Source organism: Lissotriton vulgaris, chromosome 9 (assembly GCF_964263255.1).
Source record: "Lissotriton vulgaris chromosome 9, aLisVul1.2, whole genome shotgun sequence".
Classification (NCBI taxonomy): domain Eukaryota; kingdom Metazoa; phylum Chordata; class Amphibia; order Caudata; family Salamandridae; genus Lissotriton; species Lissotriton vulgaris.
The window spans coordinates 1023836630-1023856331 of NC_141697.1; the positions used below are offsets into that span (position 1 = coordinate 1023836630).

Here is a 19702-nt window from a genome sequence, read left to right on the forward strand (position 1 = left end):
GATGTTGCAATTGAGCATTACACAAAAATATATAAATGATACCATGCCATAAATTAACCACTGAAACCTAAAAAGCAGAGAAGTTGTAGCTGCTAGCAACAGTTGAACGTGATATGCTGCTCGAGGGTAACTTTGGGTCCACTGGTGCACAGGCTTCAGCATGATCCATGCTGTCTTCAGAACAGAAGATGGTGTGTGAAATTTACTCAAGTTGAACGATACTGCCTATTCGAGTTGTAATTGTATTTACATAGATCTTACTACCCCTGATGTTGCGTTGAAGCGCTTTTCGTCAGCAGGGGGAAATATAAATTGTTGTGGGGAGTGGTGGACATGTAGGCCTGTTAGTTGGATAAATAGAATAGAGGAAGGATAGACGATGCAATAGTTTAAAAAGGATTATTTGGCAGTTCATGGTAGTAAAAGAGGTTTAGGAGGAGTCAGAGGGCCTGTGAGTTGAATGTAAAGGATGGATAGAAGAGGTAAGAGTTGGGAAATAGTTGTTTGGGAGTTTACAGTAGCAAAGGACGTTTGGTATGAGAGAGGAGGTAGGGGATATTTTGGAAGAGGAATAGGATGAATTAGAGTGGTGGTAACTGCAACTAAATGCACTGTGACTTAGAGTTGTTTTGGTCAGTAGTTGGGCCCTCATAAGCTAGGAGCAAAAATTACTATTAAAACGTGGTCCTCTTGCACAGCATTTTTACAACCATCACATTTCTTCCATGGGATTTCAATATTTATCTTCACTAGAAGTCATTGAAATGCAAAAACCTGAAATGCAAAAGTTCACACTGAATACAAAGTTGGACTAAGGCAAATGCAGCTTGAACTATCGAGATATGACTTGTCTGATTATGAATCTAAAGTTCTAGATTATGATGGAGAAGGCTGGACTTAACCCTGTCTTGGTTGACCTACTAAAACGCTTGCATTGGGCCACTACAGTGTGGGTGCGTTATAATGTAAATGGAGATTGCACCGGTGCTTTTAACTTCAACAAGGGTGTAAGTTAGGCAGTAGTGGCTGGCAGGGAACGGGTTTGGAGAGGGGTTTGGGGTCGGGGGACCAAATACAAAAATAAATTCCACTTACCTCTTCAGCCGGCCGCATCCTTCCTCCACTTCTCCTGCGAGTCCAGGAAGCACACAGGCTCCCCAAAGCCAATCACAATGCTGCAATGCACTGTTGTGATTGGTTCCCCTAAGCTAATCACGGCACTGCAATGCAGCTTTGTGATTGGTCTTAGTGCCGTGGTTTGGCGCTCAGAAGGGGACAGGGAGCCTGTGCATGTTGCCCACTAAGCTGTGCATTACAGCCTGGTGGGGAACATGCAACGTGTGCATGACTGTTTGTCTGTCCAAACCGCCATGTGTACTTGAAGTATGCAAACCACTCCTCCCTCTGTGCCACCAGCCCCGCTCTACCCGAACCCAGAACATACGAAAAATAAAATAATGATAGCGTTATCATTTTATTTTTCCTGCTCTGAGAGTAGTGGGATGACGCTCCTCTGCCCTAGCCGAGGAGCTGCCCTAAAGGCAGGGCTGCATATTAGCCCCCTTCTTATTTCTTTTTTATATTAATGCCCTTGAGAAGGAGTTAGTGGAAATTGGAAAAGATCTTCCCAGATTTGGTACCGTCTTAGTCTCGATTTTATTATACGGGGATGACGCAGTTTTAACTGCGCGTACAGCAAATGGCCTCCAGCTTTTGTTGGATAGTTTTAATGATTTTATGGGGGGACTCAACCTGAAAATGGATCATAAGAAGTCTTTTATTATGATAAGTAGTCCCAAGAATACGCACTCCCTTTCCTATATTTAGGGGTTTTGATATCTTTATCGGAGGAAGTGCATTTGGCAGAGGACTTATGGGGTTGGCGTTTGGGGCTACTCAACCTTCAAACAATGAAAAATCTATTTCTCTGTTTACTCGCCGTGCCGAGGAGTGCGGCTACTTTTATTATTCATTTGGAAGTTGTATTCACGTTTTTAGAGGATCTCCTATAGATTGCATTACAGGCTCGAAAAACTTCAGTCGTCTGTTACTTGGATCTAAAGCAGACTGAGGGCGAGGAATGCTACATTACCTGGATTACAAATTTGGAAAGCAGATTTCACCTTACTCGTTTTAGATTGGGTAATTTATATTTTCCTGGTAGCTCTCCCTATGCAGGGATCGTTGTTCTCCTTTTTACCTCCCTGTCCTTGTGATGGGTTTTCTAAGCAAACCCTTGCCCATTTAATGTTTTGTTTTTTTGTTGCACTTTCTATTCTAGACCAAGGGTGTTTTTTTATGCCCATTACTGTGCTCTTTTCGTTCTAGTTCTTTTTCTGCCTGTTTGCTCCACTTCCAACTGCTGGAGTCTGAATTTTGTTGTGCATCAGAATTGGTTATATTCATCAAGCACTTAAAATCAGGAATACTGTGACCTCTTTTATTGAATACTGATGTGTGTGTTCACTTTGATTTGATAACTGTATTGTGAATTGCTTGAGGTGCCACTGTAATGTTCTATTCATTTAAAAAAAAATTATGTATAATATTGTTCTTTTATGGCCTTGAACCGTACTTTTTTTTATTTTAAAAATCTTTTTATTAAACAATCAAACAAATTCTGGCAATAAAGCGGGTAGGCCAGCATTCACAGTACATTTACATTGGTATTAATTCAGCCGTCAGCTGCATTACACAGTTTTTAAAAACTGCATTAATTTCAAATTTCAAGGCAGCAATGCCTGCTCTGGTCTAAATACCCGCCTACCTCTGTACACTTGTGCCCAGTCCATGATTTACAGTCCTCTGTATTGAGTCCATTTCCTCCAAAATGTGTCCCATTTCTTTGGGCAACCCCTACCCTGGGAAACCACCTTCTCAGCACTGCAGCACCAGTCCAGGTCGTCTTTCCACTTCCTCACACTCAGCGCCAACTGCTCCCCCTCATTCTTGTGTTTGGCATTAGCCGTCATAAGCCATATCCAAGTATATTTTGGCCATTTGTCCTCCCCGGTTATACACATAATGTGCCATTTTGCCTCACACAGGACCTCCAAGTCTAGGACCTCTGGCATGAGCTTTGTCACCTCTTCCCAGAAATGTTGAATCAATGGGCATGACTTTAGTGTATGAAAGAAAGTGCCTATTGCCCCACATCCTCCTGCACGCTGCTCCGAGTTACTGCAGCCTATCTGATGCAGTCCCCCCTGGAAATACTCTTCTGTGCTATTCCCGTGTTATAAACACTCATTCACTAGACAAGTATCACTTCTGAATACCAATTTCCGTCAGATACACAGTACAGTACACATGTTACTTGCCTAGGTTTTTTCTCAATTATTAGTAATTTCCCTGCGGTTGGCAAGTTCATCTTGTTTGCAGGGGCCCCATTCTCTCTAAACGCAGTGGTGTACCTCTCACCAGAGAGGAGTTTGTTGCCTCTTGGCCTTCTGTGTCATCCCCAAACAGAATTGGCTGCCCCCCTTCCCCATCTCTCATGTGAGTGCACTGGCACACAGCCAGCAGCTTTGTGCAATACCAGTGTATGGGCCAGGTGGTGGAAGAAAGATTCAGAGCTGAGAGACAGTGTAGGGAACGATTGGAAGCTGACCAAAGACAGGTTGCTATAAATTTATCAGAAGTAGCTGATGCCAGGCAAGTGTAGGAGTGAAGCTGCACCCTCTATGTGCCCTTTTAACATCATACTGGGCCGACTGGAAGCAGACTGGAGACTGCTCTGCCAAAGATACACGAGTCGAAGCTGATGCTGAGCAAGCCCTGGTGCAGAACTGCAGCCTCGATGTGGCTATCTAATACAGTACTAATAAGTCGGGCCAAGATGTCCAGGGTAGGGGTAGGCATAGCACATGGATCAGATGGGGACTAATCCAAAGATCGCTATGCTGAGTACCAGGGTGGCCCTGCAGCACAAGGATGTGGAAAAGCTGAGGGATTATCATGGTCCTCATTAGACATTTCAGTTAGAGTATATAGACCACTGGATAATGGAAGGTCAAACGAAATTGATTACGGATCAGATTCAAAAGGTAGTGCAACTATTTTGTTGTATAACTTGCCGCTGCTTGCAGAAGCACACCTTCAATCTTTATCCACATGTTCAGTTGGAATGCAGGGCTTGGATAACTGCTGCGGTTAAGTATCGGCAAAGATATATGTTCATCGATATAGGTACATATGATTGTGGAACACTGCACTATAGGTACGCTGCTTTCAACAGTGGGAGCGTTGATATCCTACACTTGTCTTCAAAATGTATAAAGAAGGTAAGTTTCTAGAGTTCTGAGAGATTTGCTATGAATGGAATGTCCAAACAGTACATTCGCTTACATATGGGCATGTAGTAGCCAGATTTCATTTGGTGTGGCAAGGATTTACCTAGGAGCCTGAGGTACACAAAATGAATACTAGGACCGTAGGTTAGGGGAAGATTGAATACTAAAATCGAAATGATATGAGACCTGCAAATCCTGAACCAACAAGGTTATGACCATCTTGAAATATAAATGGGAAACAGTTCAAGGAGGATAAGCTGTGGGAAAGAATACAGCGCTTTGTAGGACTGTCCCCAGGAATGCATTCTTCAAATTAATACACTACAAACGTTGCTCAGGGATTACTTTATACCTCATCTGCTGCTTAACAAGCCTATAAATCTTAAAGGATTGTCCTAGATGTAGGCACAATACAGGATTTTTTTCATATTTAGTGGTAGTGTGAAGTTGTGGGTGATTTCTGAGATGTGATTGTTGGTACATTGTTGGAGTTAACTTGCTGCGGCATGATTCCACCACCATCGTCAAGTTTCCTGAATCCAGGCCTTGTAAAGAAACAAAGTATGCAGATAACAAATCAGACATTGCTTTTTTTCAATCTGGTGCTGAGGTGCATTACCGTTTCATTTAAGTCTTGCGTCAGCTTTTTGGTCTGGCATTGGAGAAGGGACCAATGTAATTAGGTGTTGGCTGAATGTGACCTTAGGCTGCAGAAGGGCAATGCTAACATTCCAATATGGGATGTGGCTATTATTCTACTGCACTGCCAATCCGATGACCCCCTGCGAAGTGCAACACACTGATGCCTTTTGACTCAGAAGTGTACACCACGTGGGTGAGGACTACCATTCGGAGTGCGCCATATGTCAAGAAATGTGTTTGTGGCAGTTGTAGTCCGGTCACGTTCTCTTCCATTGTCAGAAATTTCCTGTCTTTGTAGCGGTCTCCTATGGTGAGAGACTCTGCTCCTTCTACCCACGCTGGCGATCTCATCCATAACAAGTCTACCAAGGGGCTTGTCAGTGTGTACAAGGATACTAATTTGGTTTTAAAGATGCATCTATGCCAGCATTGAATTGCTGCCTGCACCAATTTAGGTAGTTGCAGTAGACCCGCAAATCTACATAGTGCAGGGCTATCAGGATTTTAATCTTCTTGCTGTTGTCTATTTGCGCCAACTCTCTCCTGTGTCCCCCTTCAAGCCACTGTACCTGGGAGAATAGATAGTAGGCTTCAAAATCGGGTGTTCTCAAGCCTCCTTCCGCTATGGACTGCTTCAGAGATTGTGTGTTCACCCTGTGTCATTGCCTGCCCCAAATAAAATCACCCAAAATGCAGTTGAGGTCTCTGAACCATCGGGGCTTAATCCACACAGTAAAGTTATCAAAATAGATAAGTTTAGATAATATTCTCATTTTTGAGAGTGCTATACGGTCCATCACTGAGATTGTTACGGGCTGCCAGAAGGCAATGCTACTCTTAAGGGTCTTCAGCGCTATACCCTGGTTGCCCTTTAGGGTATCCATATCGTCATGGTATATTAGCACCCCAAGGCATCGGAATGTGCTTGTGCACTCTTCGATGCCCCTAAGTCCCAACTGGCCTGGCAGGTCGTTCTTGCGTGAGTCCACTGGAAAAGCACGTTTCCCCTAAATTTGTTCAGCAAGTGCAGCACCTGGTCTATGTTGTTGCCGTCTTTGAAAAATATCAGCATATCATCCGCATAAACTGAGATTGCGTGCTTTCCATCACACCGCTTTATCCCTTAGCCCTCCTGCTCCTTGCGAGTGATCACCGCAAAGGGTTCTATCACTAATGTGAAGAGTATCTGGAATAACCAGTGTCCGTGTCTAGTCCCTCTACATGTGTTGTAGGCAGGGGAGATAATTCCGCCAGTGTGGACCTTCCCTGTGGAGTATAGTAACTGGATCCAATGGATCTATTTATCTCTGCATATGTGGTGGAGTACCACCATGAGAAATCTCCAGCTCAACGTCTCAAACGCCATTTTGAGGTCTAGTAACAATACCATGGATTCATTAAGTCCATGCCCGGCGTCTACTCCATTGTCCTAAAAATGCATCTAATGTTCACTGAGGTGTTCCTGCTGGATATGAATCTGGATTGGTCAATGTGGATCAGACCCGTCATCTGGGGCAAGAGGCGATTGGCTAGCAGCTTACTCCATATTTTATCATCTGTATTTAATAGAGACTGGTATAAAGGAAGATCTTTCAAGGGAGTCTCTGCAGTTTGGTCAACAAGACCAATACAGCCTTGCACGTGCTGTGGTTGGCAGGGTACCCTCTTCCAAGGCTGTAGTATGTAGTTTGACTAGGTGAGGGGCCAAGAGGCCCAAGTATATATGGTAGTATTATATTGGCCACCTGGGGTCTTAACCGCCGACCATTTGTTAAAGCGGAACTCAAATGTCAGATTCCGTTATCACAGACTTTAGTTGTTTCCTACCCATTTAAGAAATCGCGCTCAAGCTTCCTCGCTGAAGGTAGTCTTTGCCGCTTGTTCAGGGCCTTCTGCTGTGGCCCGTATAATATTGCTTAGTAATTGTGGAGCACCTAATTTTTTTAATAACCAATTTTATTTTCTTTATACAGCGGCACCATCTAAAAGTATAAGTAAGAAAAGCTGAGCATTCAGAGCTACAACAGTACACAAGGCATCCTCAACATTTCCGTAGGACAGTCCAGAATAAGACCACCACTTCCCCCACACTTTATCATGCTTGTGAGGACATCCACATGCCTCATAGATCGTTTCTCTTGCTTTGTGCACCAATCGACTCCTACTCACTGTTGCGAAGGGGGTGTAGATTGCTTCCACCGCCGGGAAACATCTCTCTCTCTCTTGGCTACCAGACAGGCCATCCCTATAAAGAGTCATTCAGATCGTGGACCCCCCCAGCTCCTCCACAATTCCGAGCACTGCAGTTCGGGGACCCAATTCGTTCGGAAGCCCCAGTACCGCCGAAATCACCCCACTCCAGAAGGATTGTAGTGCCGGCCAGTCCCACTCCATATGAAGAAAGTCTGCAGTGGGGAGTGCGCAACATGCAGCATGGACAGTAGAAGACATCTGCTGTATGCAATACGGAGACAAAATAGGTCGCATGCAGGTAGTACACCGGTACCATACGCAGGTGTGCGAATATTGCCAATTCCCTGGGAGCTAGGCACACCTTCAATCATCATCGTCTAGTTCACCCACCAGCCCCCCCATTTCTGCCGTATGAAATGAAAGTCATCTGGGGCATGGATAATTAGTGACCTTTTGATTGTTCCCTTCCCTATGCGCCCCATGAAAAGCTTGGCCTCTAGCGGGCTGTACTCCTAGAGCTGGTGTCCAGGGGGAGAAGTGACCTACAAGCGTTTCTCAATTGAAGGAAGCTGAAAAATTGAGTGGTAGCTAGGGTGTTCTGATCCTTTAACTCTTGGAAGGACATCAGGATACCACCCTCGTAGACTTATACACCCTAGGTATGTAATTCCTATTTCATCCCACTGGCAAAAGCCTTCTAGTTTGGAGAGCTGTTCCAGCCATGTGCCCTGCTATTGGATTTAGTTCAGTCAGGCAGCGGTCTCACCGAATAAGGCGCAACGCCGCCCTCCAGCAAGACACCGCCATCTGTGTGCATGAAGGCATCTCCAGGGGCATTCGGCCTCCATTGAGCTGGCCGAAAAAGCTCTCAAAGCCCATCAGGTGAAGTTCCAGGCGGTAAGCAGGGCCATCCCAACCCTCCAGTAAACCACTCATTGATCGGCACAAATTGCGCCGCCAGGTAGTACACATAAATGTCTGACACCCCTGGCCCCTATCAAAGGGTGATTTCCATGCTGAGTTGAATGCCACTCTGTGACGCTTACCCAGACAGAAAGGTGGTGAGTTTGGAGGTCAGAGGTCGGAACCACACTCTGGTATGGGAAACATGAAATTCGCTAGAACATACAAATAGCGGGGGAGATGCATCATTTTAAAGAACGTGCTGCGCCTCGTGGTTGACAGGCATGCTAGTCCAGAGCCACAGGGTTCCATCAAGAGCTGAGGCCAAGTGCTGTTATTTAAGGGTCCAGGCCAGGTCTGGGAGGTGAGATATATATGAATCCCTAAATATTTAAATGAGTTCTGCCATAGGGGGATGTCTGGGCACCAGCCTCGTCCCTCAGCATCGCCCTTTACTTCCACCAATACTGATTTACTCGCATTAATGCGAAAGTCGGATGCCTCTCCATATTGATGAAAAATCTTCAGGCATCTGGATCCAGAGGCCGGAGGGTCCCCAAGAAAGAGGAGAATATAAATGCGTATAACGCCACTCGGTCTTCAAGCCTACTCCCCCACCTCCAGCCCAGTATCCTTGCATCACAGCGTATGAGGCTCGCCAGCGGCTTGATAGTCAGAGCAAACTGTAGTGGGGAGGGGGGACAGGCTTGGCATGTGCCCCTGTGAATTTGGAAGGGGGCCAACCGAACGCTATTAACCTGCACTTGAGCCATGCCGTTGTGGTAGAGGAGATGGACCATTCTGCGGAACGTCGCTCCTAAACCTGCCTGGAGGAGAATCTCCTCCAGGAAGTTCCAGGAGACCATGTCAAAGGCCTTATGAAGTCCAGAAGAAGGACCAAGGCACCATCCAGGACCTGTGCCTGAGAGAGCCGTCTGCACACAACTGATGCATTGACGCTTGCTTCTGCCCGGTATACAATAGGGTGCTGGTCAGATGAGCCACCAGAACTTAAACAAAGATCTTAATGTCTGCATTGAAAGGAGTTGATAAGTGAGACTGGATAGTAAGAGGAGCACCGGTCCGGCATCACATAGGCCCATAGAGTGAGCCTAGGTCAGTAGACATCCCGAGGGAGTCCGACTGCCAGGGCGGGGGGGGGGGCAGCTGAGGTGTCTCGTTCGGGGTTCGGGACTGCATTAAAGTCACCTCCAAGTAGGCTAGTCCGCTGGGGACGGGCCACCAACAAGGATCGGAGGGCCTAGAGGGTGGGTTGCAGCAACTTTAGAGGGATGTAACACAAGATAAAGTTGTACTGCCTAGAGCCATACGGCCTTGAACCCCTACATATCTCCCCTGGGGACCCTTGTGTATCTTGGTTACTGACAATGGAAGGAATTCGTACGATAGCAGCACCCGTGGAACCTCTGGCAAAGCCAGAGTGAAAACCCCTATCATAGCCGAATCGACCTAGAAAAGGGCAGTGGGTGCCTAATAGGTGGGTCTCCTGCTAAAGAACTATATTTGGTTTGTATCTCTTGATGTATTGCAAAACAGCGGATCTCTTGATGGTCCAACAGACAGTTCGTATTCCAAGAGAGTATCGTGATAATGGGCATGTGAGGTGGACCATCGATAGGACTGTCCGAGGACCTGAATTGTGTCTGTACTGAAACCCCAAGCAAAGCTACAGAAACGTACATTATAACAGTGGTGGGCGCGCTGAGTGAAAACTAAGAAACGGGTTAGTACATACAAACAATTCCATCAGGACCAACATAAATCCCTCCCCCCAACTTCTCCCACCCCATAATTCTCCCCAGGAAGCAACTGTCACCCAGAACCAAAGCATGACCATAAGAAAGAAATCCGAGAAAACAGAAGAAGGAAGTTGATGGGGAACTCAATGACTGAGTACATATCCATAGGACGGATACTATGCCTAACAGCGCTCCGATATTAGACTGGATAGTAAGGTCGTAGCTTTTATAACGCACAGTTTGTCATGAGTCTTGATGTATGTCCAAGAGCCACTGTATGGAACGCTTAAAAATCTAATCCGACCCCCCTTCCCCAGACACAGCCCAGACCAATCCTCCCAGCAACACCTCAAGCCCCCTCAATTGGCCACACGTTCTTATGGGCCATAGCCCTCTTCTTCGGATGCTTCATATAGAACATGCCAATGAGTCTGGAAAGTCATCTAGAGAGCAGAATTGATATGGAGTATCCGTAAAGATCTTTGCCGGTTCCACCCTGCTGGAAATCCCCCCTCTGTGGGAGGACTCACCGATGTGCCCATCTACTGCCGACCAGTCCTCCATCTCAGAGATCGGGAGTGCCTCCTTCTGGACCTCCATGAGGGGAGCAGCGTGGGGGGTTAGGGTGGGGGGGTAGTCCCTGTGACTCCATGTCTCGGCCCGCCTGCACTCTGGGAGTAACATCGATCGGTGCTTCATGGCCCATTCCCAGGCTTGCTCTGGAGTATCAAAGAAGTAGGTGGAGGACTGAAAGGTAACCTTGAGGCGTGCCGAAAATAGAAGCCTATATCTGAGGTTGAGGGTACAGAGTTTTTTTACCTCCTCGAATGAACTTCGCCACCACTGCACCGCCATGGTGTAATCCCGGAAGACCTTTGCCTTAGAATTCAGGTGTTGGAGATCAGGCTGGTTTTGGGCTTCGCGCAAGATTGCATTGTGATCCCGGAAGTTAACTATTCCTAGTATTACCTGACGAGGTGGAGCTCTAGTCATAGGCTTTTGGGTAAGGGACCTATGCGCTCTCGCAATAACAAACATGTCTATTTCTATTTCTATTTATTTCACTTGTAAAGCGCATAATTCACCCGAAGGTCTCAGAGCGCTGGGAGCAGACAAGATCCTTAAGATTTCAGCAGATTCAAGGGGTTAAGGGTACGGAATACTAGGGATTAAAAAGGCAGGTTTTCAGTAGTTTCCGGAATCTGGCGTGACCTGGCTCTTCTCTCAGTGAGGTGGGGAGGGAATTCCATGCTTCTGGGGCGGTTTTACTGAAAGCTCTGTCCCCGTTTCTGACCGCTCGAACTCTGGGAACGGAGAGAAAGGCTTTACTGGAGGAGCGTAGGGTCCTGTTTGGGATATGAGCTTTGAGTTTCCTTTCCAGGTAAGCAGGTCCATGTCCATTTACTGCCTTATGGACCAGGCAGCACAGCTTGAACTTTATACGTTTTTTAACGGGGAGCCGGTGCAATGTTCTGAGACATGCTGCTGACGGGATGCGAGGGGGTAGATCTAATACTAGCCTCGCAGCAGTATTTTGAAGAACCTGTAGTCTGTTTAGTAGTGACTGGTTGATGGCTGAAAACAGGGCCTTCCCATAGTCCATCCTGTTTATAACCAGTCCCTGGACTAGGGGCATGCGTGCTGAGAGCGGGATCCATTTAAAGATCTTCCTCAGGCTACGTATCTGGCCGTAGCTATTTCCCACTGTTTTTTTAATGTGTTCAGACATGGTAAGCTTGTTGTCTAGGATTACACCCAAGTTCCTGATGTATGGTTTAGGGGCAGGGCAGGCACCAAGAGCGTCAGGCCACCAGTCCGGTGACCAGATTTGGTCAGCTTTGCCAAAGAGCATGACTTCGGTCTTCCCTGCGTTCATCATTAAGTAGTTTCTGGTCATCCACTCTTGTATGTTGGTCATACAGTTTTTGAACCTATATTTAGCGTCTTCGTGGTTTTGGCTGAAGGTGACGAGGATTTGTGTGTCGTCAGCATAAGATATTGTCCCAAAACCGCTTTCTCTAATGATTTTGGCCAGAGGGGAAACATAAATATTAAAAAGGGTCGGGCTTAAAATAGATCCCTGTGGGACACCTTTATCATTTTTATAGGAGATAGAGGTGTGGTCGCCAATTTGGACCCTTGATCGTCTGTTTCCAAGGTAGCTTGATATCCATTTAAGAGCGTTTCCTTCGACACCAATCTCAACAAGGCGCTCTAGCAGTATGCGGTGCGAGATGGTGTCGAAGGCCGCAAATAGGTCCAGTAGTATCAGAATGGCTGATTTTTTTGAGTCTAAGGATAGCCTTATATTGTCCACAACCTCCAACAAAGCAGTTTCTGTGCTGTGGAATGCACTAAAACCGGATTGGGATGAATCAAGGAGTTTATTTGATTCCAGGTGGGCAACAAGCTGTTTATTGATTAGGGTCACATAGAACAAAAGGGTGGAGAAGGGCCCGAGGGGAAGGAAAATATTTATAGACCTATGGATATCTTGTCCCCCAACTATACAATTCAATACACGAAAGATACCATAGGTCTCTATTTGATCCTATCACAGTGCAGAGCCTATACAGTGTTCTACAGAGATAGCTGAGAAATGAAAAGTCACTGAAGTTCAGGAGAGACACACAGAATAGTGAGTATTAAGATACAGTTCAGAGTAGGAACCCTTAAAAAGTACCCATCAGCCCACTCAATAGTGGAACTTCGTCATCTGGGATTTCATGTTTGAAAAATGGTGTCCAAACAGCCCTTCCTCAAGGAGTACTTGAGGCTAGCTACGGAACCACTGGTTGAACCCTCAACCAGATGAGATGACAGAGTTTAAGGCTTAGTTGCAGTGCCAGAAAAAAGTGTTAAAGAATATATGAAACAGAAAGGAAATTGATCCAAGTGATTAAAAATACCTATCTTGATGTCAATAAGGAAACTTTATTAGGTCTGCCCATCAAGATGGTATAGTTAAAAGCAGAGTGATAATAGCGAAAAAAGAATAACTTGCTATTTACCATAGATGTAATGTGGTCAACATGTTTCAGCCTTTGTAGGCTTTCGTCAGGACCTATGAATCACTACTGCAACACTTACTTTTTGTGCTGTGAGGGACAAACTACAGTCATTTCCAAAAGTGGTGTATCCTCTTCTGTAGAAAATATAAGAGATAACACAAAGAAAACCACACAACAACGAGTTATGGTGGTTATAATTATTGTTATTCATATGCATATATGTATGCCATGTGTTTCTTATTTGTGTCTTACCCCAAATTTTGGGATGAGAAACCTCACCTCACCTGGCGACGGCTCAGGGTAAAGGAGGCCACGCACTAAAAAAGTTTCAAAATAATGTCTTTTAGTTCATCTTTAAAATAGGATAAATCCAAATTAGTTTTCCAGATAAGATACATGTAGGCAAGGGAGCTCCAAGAAGAATGGCATTTCTTTAAGATTTCGATGATGTCAAGCGTTCACCCTTTGTTAATTTAAGATATCATCAAGTCAATAGGCAATGGGACCTGTTAGTTAAAGCGCTATCTTAACTAGTAATGATGCGCCTATTGTATCCCTTGTCCTGCTATTTAATTCTAGATAATTTACTCAAGATCTGTATTCTTACCGCAGCCTCGAGCGCACCTACCTCTCCGTCGTTGCCTCGTGCTATACTAAGCCGAGGGGGAGGTGGTGACCCGGTATAATACGGAAGAATAAAAAGTATGAATGCGGACCTTTGTGAAAGTCGGCTCTCGTGCCTCGCTGATTGGCTCTTCATATGGGTTCAGCGCGGGCCAAACATCATTCAGGATAGAAAGGGCGCTGTATGTTAATTCAGAGCCAAACGCTCCTTCCTCTTTAAACCGGATAGAAAGACGCATCTCGTGTTAGCGGACCGCTCTGTAAACAGAGAGCGGTCAGCCCCTGATTGGTCTGACAGCTCAACCCGGAAGGCCGTGAAACTGCCAATGAATGCCTGTCAGCCTGATGAATGTTTTCTACAAAGAGCGGTCCAAGGACATTATCCTTGTGGGAATTGTTTGGTGTGCCCACAGACGAAAAGAACTCTGACTGTAGATATTGGTACAACACGACCATGGGTGATCAAACGCCATACCAACTGCAATAGTGAAAAAGTCATCTACCTAATTACCTGTCCATGCAGTTTGAGGTACGTAGGGATGACGACCAGGAAAATAAAGTTGCGCATACAAGAACATAAGAGCACAATTAGGCGCAATAAACAAGCGACCCGTCTGACTTCCCATTTCCTTACCGCTAAACATCATGCGGATGAGCTACAGTGGGTGGTGCTGGAACAACCATATATACCCCAACATGTTACAGATGTGTACCATTTTTTATTAAGGAAAGAACAGAGATGGGTTCACAAACTGAGATGCGACACAGAAGGGCTGAATGATGATATCCCGTGGATACAGTTATGAGGCTGCCCTTGACCTGTAAACATCCTGTTGCCCCTGGGCACAGTACTAACAAGATAGAGTTAACAAACTAGACACACAAAGGTCAGGGATTTCGCACCGTTCTGCTACGGGTGCAACCTCTATGTGTACTATTACTGCTTGCGGCTATGAGCTATGTGTGGTATCTCATACACTTGAAGGCCTTGATATAGCATTAAGGCAGGGAATCCGCATCGTCCCGATACGAGCGCAATCTCCATATGTACCACTATTCTTCCCTTTCCTGGCTATGAGTCAAGTGTTGTTTCTCAAACTTGAAGTCCTTGACACAGCACTAATAGTATAGAGTTCACATACTAGATATGTAAAGGTGAAGGAATCTGCATAGGTTGATATGAGCCCAGCCTTTATGTGTACGTTTCCTGACCATGAGCCATTAGTGGTTTTGGAATAATTGAAGTGCTTATGAGATAAAGATCAAGTTTGCTGTCTCTGAGAGCAGTCGGCTAATGTACAATTTTTATTTTTATTGTTTTTGTTCCAAAAGGAAAGAGGAAACACTATACTGTAATCGAGTGTTGCTTTAAGGCTACATGATTAGCCACATGGCTGTATTTTTAATCAGACAAGCAAGCCCAAGAAAGCGCATATGTTCATAGAACCATTTCATATATAGCTGGCAACTCGTCGACTAGAAAACAGACATATCGAGTTCTCTATCAATAATCAGGATTGCGCCCAGAAACGATATTGATAAGAACTCTTTTCACCTTCTTTTTTAAAAAAATATTTAAGAAATATCTAATTATATGTAAGAATGGTTCAACTGACCAAAAAGAGTTGAGCATGGCTACTGTGTTAGTACACATGAATGATCACAATACACTGGTATATAAGTGGTTTTTAACCCTTTCAACACTAGGCCATTACCAACAAAAGGTCCAAGTATACAGCGCAGATACTGCCGACCAACATGTGACAGGGCACTTATTATATCCGATTCTCATGTGAATTGACGTATTTCGAAATACAATTACAACTAAGATACACAATGGCCAAAGAATCGGTGCCGTTCTTATACGGGCACCGCTCTTTGTAGAAAACATTCATCAGGCTGACAGGCATTCATTGGCAGTTTCACGGCCTTCCGGGTTGAGCTGTCAGACCAATCAGGGGCTGACCGCTCTCTCTTTACAGAGCGGTCCGCTAACACGAGATGCGTCTTTCTATCCGGTTTAAAGAGGAAGGCGCGCTTGGCTCTGAATTAACATACAGCGCCCTTTCTATCCTGAATGATGTTTGGCCCGCGCTGAACCCATATGAAGAGCCAATCAGCGAGGCGCGAGAGCCGACTTTCACAAAGGTCCGCATTCATACTTGTTATTCTTCCGTATTATACCGGGTCACCACCTCCCCCTCGGCTTAGTATAGCACGAGGCAACGACGGAGAGGTAGGTGCGCTCGAGGCTGCGGTAAGAATACAGATCTTGAGTAAATTATCTAGAATTAAATAGCAGGACAAGGGATACAATAGGCGCATCATTACTAGTTAAGATAGCGCTTTAACTAACAGGTCCCATTGCCTATTGACTTGATGATATCTTAAATTAACAAAGGGTGAACGCTTGACATCATCGAAATCTTAAAGAAATGCCATTCTTCTTGGAGCTCCCTTGCCTACATGTATCTTATCTGGAAAACTAATTTGGATTTATCCTATTTTAAAGATGAACTAAAACACATTATTTTGAAACTTTTTTAGTGCGTGGCCTCCTTTACCCCGAGCCGTCGCCAGGTGAGGTGAGGTTTCTCATCCCAAAATTTGGGGTAAGTCACAAATAAGAAACACATGGCATACATATATGCATATGAATAACAATAATTATAACCACCATAACTCGTTGTTGTATGGTTTTCTTTGTGTTATCTCTTATATTTTCTACAGGAGAGGATACACCACTTTTGGAAATGACTGTAGTTTGTCCCTCACAGCACAAAAAGTAAGTGTTGCAGTAGTGATTCATAGGTCCTGACGAAAGCCTACAAAGGCTGAAACATGTTGACCACATTACATCTATGGTAAATAGCAAGTTATTCTTTTTTCGCTATTATCACTCTGCTTTTAACTATACCATCTTGATGGGCAGACCTAATAAAGTTTCCTTATTGACATCAAGATAAGTATTTTTAATCACTTGGATCAATTTCCTTTCTGTTTCATATATTCTTTAACACTTTTTTCTGGCACTGCAACTAAGCCCTATCAGCCTTAAACTCTGTCATCTCATCTGGTTGAGGGTTCAACCAGTGGTTCCGTAGCTAGCCTCAAGTACTCCTTGAGGAAGGGCTGTTTGGACACCATTTTTCAAACATGAAATCCCAGATGACGAAGTTCCACTATTGAGTGGGCGTATGGGTACTTTTTAAGGGTTCCTACTCTGAACTGTATCTTAATACTCACTATTCTGTGTGTCTCTCCTGAACTTCAGTGACTTTTCATTTCTCAGCTATCTCTGTAGAACACTGTATAGGCTCTGCACTGTGATAGGATCAAATAGAGACCTATGGTATCTTTCGTGTATTGTATTGATTAGGGTCTCCATGACTTTCCCAAAGAGTGGCAACAGGGAGATGGGCCTATAATTTGCAAATTGATCTGGGTCGGCATTAGGTTTCTTCAGAATGGGCCTAATTATTGCTTCCTTCCAATGGTCAGGGACAACACAATGTTGTATTGATTGGTTAAGGATTTTAGTCAGGGTGGGGATCAGAGCTGGGGAGATTTTGTGTATGACTTGTGGCGAGGCAGGGTCACCCGGTGTTCCAGATTTCATTTTCAACAGCGCGTGATTTACATCCTGCTCGGTCAGGGGTAAGAACAGTTTCAGCGTGTTGTCGTGGCTGCTGTGGGAGTTTTGCCTTTCAATGGGAGGAGTGCTGGCCTCAACCTCTGTTGTTGGTTGGGGAAACCGTTTGTGAATTTCGGTAATTTTTTCATGAAAGTAGGAGGCTACGGATTCCACCCATTTTTTGGAGTCAGGGAGCGCCTGTTGCGTACCTGGGGGTGTAGTAAACTCCTTCACAATATTAAATAGTTCTCGTTGGGAATTTGCTGCTAGGGCGATCCTGTTTCCCAAGTAAACTTTTATGGCCTCAGCAATGTCCTGCATATACTGCCTATGAGCCACTTTGTATAAGTGTCTGTCTTGGGCGCTTTTTGTCTGTCTCCATTTTCGCTCTGCCAGCCTAGTAGCGCATTTTATTTGTTTAAGTTCTGGCGTAAACCATAGAGAATTATTTCTTGGAGGTTTAGAGGTGGGCATAGGTGCTATATCGTCAAGCGCAATGGTAATGGCTGATTCAAATTCCACGGCGGTTTGGCCAAGATTGGTGCATTGGGCGATAGAGGGCGGGGAAAAGGATTTGCTAAAGGCTGGTATGGTGATTTTATTCCATGGTCTACTTTTTTTCATCTTACTTGGGCAGGTCGGCGGGATCTGAGATCCGTTTATAGCGAATTCTATGATGAAATGATCCGTCCAAAAGACTAAGTCCCTTTGTGTAATCGTGACTTTAGAGGAATTTGTACAGATGAGGTCAAGAGTGTGTCCAGCTATATAAGTTGGACCTGTGGGGAGTTGACAGAGTTGTAAGGCTTCTAGATTGGTGGTTAGGTCTATGGTGCAAGGATCAGTGGTGAGTTCGAGGTGGTAATTTACATCTCCCAGGAGGATGAAATTCTTTGTGGTTAGAACGTAAGGTGCTATGGCTTCTACTAATTTCTCAGAGAAGTTAGTTTTAGAGCCGGGAGGTCTGTAAATAAGGGCTACCTTCTATGCTTCTTTGTTGTTCACTATTATCGTAGCCATGAACAGCTCTCCCCAGCATTCGAGGTGAGAGTCGTTTATATGGATTTTTATAGCTGCGTTATAAATTATTGCTGTTCCTCCCCCTTTTTTGTTTCCAGGGCGGTCAAGTCTATGTATTTTATAGGCCGGGGGAAGGGCTATGGCAATGTCTGGTGTGGACGATTCCTGGAGCCAAGTTTCAGTGACAAATAGTATGTCAGGTTTCACAGAGTCTAAGAGTGCCCAAATTTGTAATGCGTGTTTGGCCAGTGACCTAGCGTTGCAGTAGAGACATACTAGGTTAGGTGGAGTCTTTGGAACGCAGATGGTTTTACGAGGTTTAGGTGGTTTGGTAGGGGCCGGGTTGGGCTGGGAGCAAGGAGGGTGGGGGTTAGAGACCGATGATTTGGCTGGGTTTAGGTTGTGAAGTTCAGTAGTAGTATACCTGATGCCCATTTCCTCGGTACAACGTGCGAGGGGAGTCGTGGAGTTACGGGCAGAGTCTCTGGCATCTGGAGTCGGCCGGGAGCAGACGGGCGCAGACGGGCTGTGTTTAGTAGGGCTTGGAGCTTGGAGCGCTGACCCTGCTAGTTCCAGGGAGAATGACGCTACCAAGATGGTGTAGACCCCTCCGCTCAAACGGCACAAGCCGCGGTGGAACAGGGGGCACCGCAAGTTTAAGGTAAGAGCGAACTGTAAAAGCAACAGTTAAAAACCTAGTGCATATTTAAAAATTATACGTTTTTAATCAACGATTTTTAAAATGCAGGTGCAAAATAGCAATGATAGCAGCAGGCACTGCGATAACTACACAGCGTGTTATAGGTTAAAAAGCATTAAACACAATGAAATTGCAGTAGCGAGAGCAGCCTTGAACATGAAGAGATCGTCAGGGTTCTTGTCTGCGCGCGTCCGCTCTGCGTGCTGTGTTTAGTAGGGCCAGTGGGCGGGGCCGTTAATAGGCTTGGAGCGCTGACCCTGCTAGTTCCAGGGAGAATGACGCTACCAAGATGGTGTAGACCCCTCCGCTCAAACGGCACAAGCCGCGGCGGAACAGGGGGTACCGCAGGTTTAAGGTAAGAGCGAACTGTAAAAGCAACAGTTAAAAACCTAGTGCATATTTAAAAATTATACGTTTTTAATCAACGATTTTTAAAATGCAGGTGCAAAATAGCAATGATAGCAGCAGGCACTGCGATAACTACACAGCGTGTTATAGGTTAAAAAGCATTAAACACAATGAAATTGCAGTAGCGAGAGCAGCCTGGAACCTGAAGAGATCGTCAGGGTTCTTGTCTGCGTGCGTCCGCTCTGCGTGCTGTGTTTAGTAGGGCCAGTGGGCGGGGCCGTTAATAGGCTTGGAGCTTGGAGCGCTGACCCTGCTAGTTCCAGGGAGAATGACGCTACCAAGATGGTGTAGACCCCTCCGCTCAAACGGCACAAGCCGCGGCGGAACAGGGGGCACCGCAAGTTTATGGTAAGAGCGAACTGTAAAAGCAACAGTTAAAAACCTAGTGCATATTTAAAAATTATACGTTTTTAATCGACGATTTTTAAAATGCAGGTGCAAAATAGCAATGATAGCAGCAGGCACTGCGATGACTACACAGCGTGTTATAGGTTAAAAAGCATTAAACACAATGA

The 19702-nt window shown here is 45.2% G+C and overlaps 1 protein-coding gene across 2 annotated transcripts in view; it reads left to right on the top strand.

The window, feature by feature from the left end:
- Window positions 1-19702, top strand: part of SHISA5 (shisa family member 5) — a 299801-nt gene that overhangs the window by 82408 nt on the left and 197691 nt on the right. The window lies entirely within an intron of this gene.